The 8,621-nt window shown below is 38.0% G+C and overlaps 1 protein-coding gene and 1 long non-coding RNA gene across 2 annotated transcripts in view; both read left to right on the top strand.

Moving 5' to 3' along the window:
• Positions 1 to 8,621, top strand: part of LOC107655962 (sodium-driven chloride bicarbonate exchanger-like) — a 41,724-nt gene that overhangs the window by 10,777 nt on the left and 22,326 nt on the right. The window lies entirely within an intron of this gene.
• LOC107656075 (uncharacterized) overlaps positions 451 to 8,621 on the top strand; it is a 14,231-nt gene continuing 6,060 nt past the window's right edge. Inside the window, exon 1 of the long non-coding RNA XR_001630522.1 lies at positions 451 to 560. This is a non-coding gene — a long non-coding RNA (uncharacterized LOC107656075). The remainder of the gene's footprint in view (positions 561 to 8,621) is intronic.

Genomic DNA, 8,621 nt, shown 5'->3' with positions numbered 1-8,621 from the left:
CCTTCCCCAGATCTGTGCCTCGATACAATCCTGTCTCGGAGGTCTACAGACAATTGCTAGGACTTCATGGCTTGGTTTGTGCTCTGACATGCACTGTTAACTGTGGGACCTTCTTGTCCAATCAACTGAATTTACCACAGGTGGACTGCAGTCAAGTTGTAGAAACATCTCAAGGATGATCAGTGGAAACAGGATGCACCTGAGCTCAATTTTGAGTGTCATGACAAAGGCTATGAATACTTATGTACATGTGATTTTTTTCATTTTTAATTTTTAATAAATTTGCAAAGATTTCAAACAAACTTCTTTCATGTTGTCATTATGGGGTATTGTTTGTAGAATTTTGAGGAAAATAATGAATTAAATTTTTGAGACTAAAGTCTCAAATCCAAAAAGATATTCTTTATAAAAGTTAAGAGTCAACCACGCCTACCTAAAACGCTTACTACAATGCCGGCTGTTCTGACTCACAGACTGTAAGTACGTTTTTCATAAAAAATTTGCCACATACGATTCAAACGCGAGGTTTGAGCAGAGTAGAGTAGGGCTTGCTGTTGACAGTACTATAAATCATTATAATCTGTAATTATGTTCCCACTGGATGCAACAAATGCCTCGTTTATAATGGGTTTTAATGTTTTTGTCTCGTCGCTCCGGCCAAATGGCGGAACCTTAAACTGCATAAACACATTTCATTACACCAAATACACAAAATAATGTTCTTTTTAGCAGCATCATATCACCCCTTTAATGACAGAATTTAAATTTTTGGGTAAACTATCTCTTTAAATTCAATTCTGAGAGGCACGCAAATAGAAAATGAAGAATTTTACTTGTAGAGCTTGGATATTTGAATGTGTGTGGGCAAAATCTTAAAACTGATTCTAATAGATATAGTCTAGCTTTAACTGGCTCCTAAAAATGAAACAGCACTCCGTGTCTCCTTAAACGGCTAAAGGTTGAAACACTACATTTCCCATCATGCACGAGACACATTAGGATGTTGATGTTTTAGCTGGAATACAGAGAGGAGGGAGCTCAGAGCTGCACACAGAGCGTGAATCACCGAGCACACGCACTCATACAGCCCGAGCTCAGATACCAGTCCACGCAGCCAGTGATGTCGACGCTCTAGTCTCCACTCCCATTGGTGGACGGACGCCTGTCAAACACAGGCTGCACGTCTCGTTCTCAACAGTTGGACAACACAGCCTTGGCGAACAGGGCTCCCGCCGTGTCAGAAGGGGAAGTGCGGCAAGAAGTGCACAGAGGAACCTAAGCTGCTCTTTAGTGTGTCCTCTCCGCACATTTCCTCTCCTTGGGATAAGGGACGGTCGTCGGGACTCGCTGCAGACAGCATGCAACACAGATCCTCAGAGAATACTGGCTTTAACTGTCAGGTAGGATGGGGCGTCCCGAGAGTCTGGCATCTCTGGCGTGTCCTTGAGAGATTTTGTGTGCATCTGTTGAGACGTGGTTGATTCAGCATTGAATTCTTGTAATATAATGGCTAAAGATGCCTTTTTCATTCTGGTTGTTATCTTCTCCTACACTCTTTCTCTCAACCTTCCTGCTTGCGTGTTCTTGGAGCTATTTTAGAACCTCCTTCCCACGGTTTCTCCGTTTCTCGTCTTTTCCTCTCTCTCCTCGTGTCCTTTTCATCTTTCATCTCTGAGGGAAAGGAATTGTGTCTAGTTGTCGGAGGGGATGAGTCTGATTCAAACCGAAGGGATGAGCTTTAGAAGCAATAAAGAAGCAGATGTGTGCATATATATGAGGACATAAATAGCATATACGGAGTGAAAAGTGGAGGACGGCAAGGTCAAAGGAAGAAAACATTGTATCCAACAGCAGAAAATATTTAGGTCGATGACGAACGAAGCTGTAAATGTGTGTTTTAATTATGCTGATGAGGCATGGGCTGTTTGTGTGAGTGTCATGCTAGTGCGCGCCGCTTTCGGCTCTCTGGAAGGATGCTGATGCTGATCCTTCCATTGCCATGGTAACCGCAGCCATCTGTAGGGATCAGTCCCGCCGCTCTCGACCAATCGAACGGCACTGATCCCATTCATCCTCCCTCAGCTTCTTCAGCCCAATAATCCCCTCTCTCACCGCTCACGGTCGTTACTGTGCGATCACATGGTTTTGACGACTTACACGCAGGGAAATCTCTAGGACAGACGAACAGAGTTGGGTGAATAACGTGACCGATGGCTGGTGACATGCTGTTCTGTTTCGGTTGTTTAAGGGGTCTGGCATCGTGATCTGGCGCTGTGCTGAAGAGCGATCTTCTATGGAAACGACTGCATGCAGCAAATGCACATTATCGTTTAATAAAGTTTCATAGGCAGAATTGGGTCACAAGGCACCGTGACCCAGAAAACTGCATGCAGAGCTTTGTGTGCTGAAGAAGATTAACAGGAAGTGATAGCATTTCGGTGTACAAAGGCCTGTTTACGGCAAATCCAATGTGACTAAGCGACACAAAATTATAAAATGGCCACACCAATATGATTTGTGCTGCTTCTATTGTTAAATATTCAACGATATTGATTAATATCAGTGTTATTTTAGTATTATTTGCATAGTTTTTTCATTTTGAATTAGCTTTAATTTGTATTATTTGTATTTTTTTTTCCACTTTTATTAGATTTTATTTATTTTTTTTCAAATTTCCAAATAGTTTTAATTTATATATCAGTTAGTTGCCTAGGAAACATTTTTTAAAAATGCATCTAATAAGTATATTTCATTTCAGCTTTATTTCAGTTAACAAAATGTTTTGTAATAGTTTTAGTTAATGATAACAATAAATTGTTAATCGATGGTGGATCTTTAATTTTGCTAATTTCTCTAATTTTTACAAGTTAATCATTAAAAGACCTAAAATTTAACACTGCAATCTATAAATTAAATTTTATGCTAATCTCAAAATTAATATCAATTTTTCATACTGTACATTATAATGTTGTGATGTTTAAATTCACTATTAATAATTAGGTGTTTTTGTTGTTTTATTTCGTTTATTTTGTTAATTCATTTAGACAAAACATTATAGAATTTTAATTTATTGGTTATCTACTATAACATGAAAATATTTGTAAAGAAATGTTATCTCTTTGGCTTCCATAATAAATGTATTTAATATTTTTTATTTAATAAATTTATTAAATAAGTTTTATCCTGGATTAACCAATAATGGTAATGTAAAGTAGTTTACAGAGATGCATTGTTTTGTTAAAAATCATGTTTGTGTGTCATAAATTCTGATCTGCAATGAATATGACTTAAAGCCCCCATGACATTAGAATCTATATGCCCCCAACTTCCTGTTTCAAAAGGAAATGCATCAACAAAGGACAGAAAACTGCACTCATTAAGCCATTTCGTGGGGTCTTCAACTCAACATTTGTGTGTGTGTCACCTTTAAACTTCCGTTGTTTATTTATGCTGTACTTTCGAGAGAACATCGCCTGAAGGAGCCTCCAGGCCCTCAGCTTCAGTTCAGCCGCAGTTGACTGGACATTCCTCCTCAGAGGCGACTCTGTCTGCTCTGATTTTAGGAGTGAGAATCATTAGTCCAGGAGTATCTGATCTTCTTTCATCTCCTGCAGAGCCTTTAGGAGTTGTGATGAATTCGTGGTGCTATACAAATCCCAACACAATTCTCGGCTTGTTGTTGTTTGGCGATTACTCTTAGCATTAAGGTTCCTTGATGACCCTGAGCGTAAAGCGATCCGGCATCAATCTCCTAAAGTCTTAAAGTCGCTCATTACAGCTCACTCACTCCGGATGGAGCAGAAAAACCACATCCGTCGTGCACCATATATATATATATATATATATATGACCTTTTTATCCACTATTAACCCTCTCCATAAGGCCGTTGTGATCTAATGCTTGATCTGATGTCATCATAAAAACATGCATTTGATGAAGGTTTATACATCCTCATGTCCTCATAATGCCTCTTTGTCTCAACGCAATTTTGCGTTATTAGTGGAAAGAGTTGACCGAGGTCTCCTTAGATGCAGAGAGAAGACTTTGAGAATGCTATCAGGGCTGGAGAATGAAGATGTTAGTGTAAATTCAGATCGTAATTCTTACCAGAAGGCACAAAAGAGCCTTTCAGAGCAGGAACTCTTACTATTCAGTCTGCTGTCTGATGAGATCCATTGCTATTCAGGAATGTAGTGTGAATATACATGGACATGCACTTCTGCAGTTAATGGATGCTGTTTAGAGAATACGAACAGTTCTGGCTCTGGAATTTCCTGTAAGATGTCAAATCTGTCAGGAAAAAATGACTCTACAAACCACAGGAGTAAAATATATGGAAGCTTAATGCATTCACAGCACCATTTGTCTTGTATCTATGTTGATTTGTTTTGTACTGTACAGTATTGTTTGAACACAGAGGCAAAGAAACATGCATGTGGGTAGTATATATCCCTCATTCAAAGTGTCCCAAAGTGTCTTCTTCCATCGTTCCTCTTCTGCTTTTAACAGTGGCCTTCTTTGTCATTGTTAAATTGGGCATGAGAGGACAGCAAGAGGGTGTCTCTGGAAAGGATGAAGTGCTTGAGATACTCTCCAGCTGCTGGAGATAGATAGGCAGCTGTTATCTTCAGGTTCTGGGAGATGTTGGACGGCTAGGTTTTGGACTTGGAATCTTTAAATCTGTATGGTATTTTTTAATGGCAGATGTTCATATCTTAAATGAATTGAATAAAATAAATTTAATATATATTTTTAATAAAAACAGTCAATATAAACATTTTATTTTATATTATTTTAAATCAAAATAGTCAGTTGAAAAACTGGAAATTTCCAATTTGGTGGTAAAGGGTTAACAGTAATAAGGCATAATGAGAAATTTTCCAAAGTGGTATAATAATTTCCATTTCCAAAACATTATTTTGTTCCATCAGACTCCAGATACTGTGCCTTCCTCTGTCAATTCATGTCAGTTCAGTTTTTTTTTTTCTTTTTTTTTTTTTTTGAGATTAGCTTATTCCTCCCTAAATCACGCTCAGGCTTCACATCTATGTCCATTGATGCTATTGGCATGTGTCTATACCAGAGGATACTCTGTGTTCCGCAATAAAAGTATTTCTGATAAAATGCAATAAAAACAAAATGCTTTTGAAAACAGATACATTGAAGCAACATGATATTTAAGAGCCACCTATATTAAATACTGCCTGATATGGAACGATGCATAATATATGAAACAAAACAAGAGTGATGGGAGAACTTTGCATCCCAGCAGAATGGTTTTGTTGGAAATAAAACCTTCAGACAGCTGCTGATAATGCGGATCAGCCTGGTACAAACCATTCAAAATTGCTAAACTTACTCTTTGGCTTTCTCAACCATTTCAGTGACTGACAGTTTTGTCACCCAGGCAGTTCACTATATATATATATATATATATATATATGACCTTTTTATCCACTATTAACCCTCTCCATAAGGCCGTTAATGCTTGATGCTTGATCTGATGTCATCATAAAAACATGCATTTGATGAAGGTTTATACATCCTCATGTCTGCCTCTTTGTATATATATATATATATATGACCTTTTTATCCACTATTAACCCTCTCCATAAGGCCGTTGTGATCTAATGCTTGATCTGATGTCATCATAAAAACATGCATTTGATGAAGGTTTATACATCCTCATGTCCTCATAATGCCTCTTTGTCTCAACGCAATTTTGCGTTATTAGTGGAAAGAGTTGACCGAGGTCTCCTTAGATGCAGAGAGAAGACTTTGAGAATGCTATCAGGGCTGGAGAATGAAGATGTTAGTGTAAATTCAGATCGTAATTCTTACCAGAAGGCACAAAAGAGCCTTTCAGAGCAGGAACTCTTACTATTCAGTCTGCTGTCTGATGAGATCCATTGCTATTCAGGAATGTAGTGTGAATATACATGGACATGCACTTCTGCAGTTAATGGATGCTGTTTAGAGAATACGAACAGTTCTGGCTCTGGAATTTCCTGTAAGATGTCAAATCTGTCAGGAAAAAATGACTCTACAAACCACAGGAGTAAAATATATGGAAGCTTAATGCATTCACAGCACCATTTGTCTTGTATCTATGTTGATTTGTTTTGTACTGTACAGTATTGTTTGAACACAGAGGCAAAGAAACATGCATGTGGGTAGTATATATCCCTCATTCAAAGTGTCCCAAAGTGTCTTCTTCCATCGTTCCTCTTCTGCTTTTAACAGTGGCCTTCTTTGTCATTGTTAAATTGGGCATGAGAGGACAGCAAGAGGGTGTCTCTGGAAAGGATGAAGTGCTTGAGATACTCTCCAGCTGCTGGAGATAGATAGGCAGCTGTTATCTTCAGGTTCTGGGAGATGTTGGACGGCTAGGTTTTGGACTTGGAATCTTTAAATCTGTATGGTATTTTTTAATGGCAGATGTTCATATCTTAAATGAATTGAATAAAATAAATTTAATATATATTTTTAATAAAAACAGTCAATATAAACATTTTATTTTATATTATTTTAAATCAAAATAGTCAGTTGAAAAACTGGAAATTTCCAATTTGGTGGTAAAGGGTTAACAGTAATAAGGCATAATGAGAAATTTTCCAAAGTGGTATAATAATTTCCATTTCCAAAACATTATTTTGTTCCATCAGACTCCAGATACTGTGCCTTCCTCTGTCAATTCATGTCAGTTCAGTTTTTTTTTTTCTTTTTTTTTTTTTTTATTCGAAATAACATGCAATGGTAAGTTGTGCACAAACAGACCAAATGCATGTATTAAAAAAACAAACAAACAAAAAATGGTCAGTTTTGATTTCATTTTGATGTCATGTTGACTTAAGCAACATTCATGTCTTTAAGCCTGTGGAAATGCTGGTTTGTTTGTGTTTGTGGAAGACAGGGAGGGAATCTGTTTTTAAGTATAAAATGAGGTCAGGACAGATTTTTTAAATATGTAATGGAAAAACTGCAGTGGGATTCATGGCTGTTATAGTGAATCTCTTAAAGGGGTCATATGATGCTGCTAAAAAGAACATTATTTTGTGTATTTGGTGTAATGAAATGTGTTTATGCAGTTTAAGGTTCAAAAAACACATTATTTTCCACATTCTGTACATTATTGTTTCTCCTCTATGCTCCATTCTGAAAAGCGTCGATTTTTACAAAGCTCATCGGTCTGAAAAAGCGAGGTGTGCTGTGATTGGCTAGCTATCCAGTGCGTTGTGATTGGCCGAATACCTCAAGCATGTGACGGAAATGTTACGCCCCTTACCATATTGTGATGATGCCCTGTCAGGCCGGAGCAATGATTCAAAAACATGAAAACCCATTATAAACGAGGCATTCGTTGCATCCAGTGGTAATTACAGAAAGTATTTATGCTCCCTTATCCAATTGCAGTTAATCGATTCGCATATTATGTAAATCAACTGACAGCTTTTACATAAAAATAAAATAAATAAAGCTCTAAATTGCTCTGCTCTGTATGAAACCGGCATGTGAGAGTGACCCCAATCCCTCCCCCACCTCTGCGCTGCATGTGTGTATGTAAATCTGTGTCCACATGTGCGAATCTGCTTCATCATTATTCAACCCGAGCAGCCGCGGTCATGTGACTCGGTGTGCCGCTTATGCTGAGAGTGACCGAACGACGGAAGGACATAAAGTGGAATACAAAGAGATTTATATATTAAGTTGCTCAAGCAATTGGCAAAACATCTAAACTACTTTTCTTACGTTATCACGAACGTACCATTGACAGAAATAGTCAGCTCTACTGCCTTTCCTTTTGCATTTAAATCTTTATTACAATCAATCCTGCAGTTCATAAAGAACTTTGTTTTCCTACCTCCACGAATGCCATCTATTATTGCCTTGTTTATCTAAAAGTGCTCTTTCCCCTTAAACCTAGCCAAAAAAACATATGTGTTGACTGTGAAACACAGTAGACTTTAATAATATGCATTTATGGTGTAATTACTACATTTTCACGTCAATCCATGTTCATATTTACTGCAAACAATGCGCTGTTACTTTAATTCTTCGCTTGCAGCGCAGCAATAGACTCGGTAACGATCTCTGCACTGCTGCAGACGCACCACTCCTAGACCGCACTGACGGACAGCAACCGTGTGCGGTGAACGCTTTAATCCATTAACATGAGCGCGGAAAATATACGCACCACGTATGCACTGCAAATGGAGTAATGTGAACCTGGCATTATATGTGTGCGCTGCGTGTGCATGAGCGCACGGTCTCCAGGAGAGTGCGCAAGCACTGAATGGTTAAACACTGGCAAGAATTACAAAGTAATGCAATTTATAAACTTTAGTGACGATGTGACACTGCCTCGATTGTGCAAGTAACAATTCCTGTGTCAACTGTGCAGCGTGCAGCTCGCTTATAGACAGACGCGATGTGTGGTGATTTAAAACCTTCTAGAGTTATTCAGCCAAGAATAACAACTAAGTTAGCAAAAAAAAAAAAAACCCCAGACCTGCTTTTCTGACTGATATGACACAAACAATGTTGACGATTTGTACATTCTCTAACACGCATATTTTAGATTCACAATTCATTTAAAAGCCTCTGGTGTGTAAAAATAGTAA

This window comes from Sinocyclocheilus anshuiensis, unplaced genomic scaffold, assembly GCF_001515605.1.
Source record: "Sinocyclocheilus anshuiensis isolate Anshui unplaced genomic scaffold, SAMN03320099.WGS_v1.1 scaffold51, whole genome shotgun sequence".
NCBI lineage: Eukaryota > Metazoa > Chordata > Actinopteri > Cypriniformes > Cyprinidae > Sinocyclocheilus > Sinocyclocheilus anshuiensis.
This window is presented reverse-complemented; position numbering and strand designations above follow the sequence as displayed.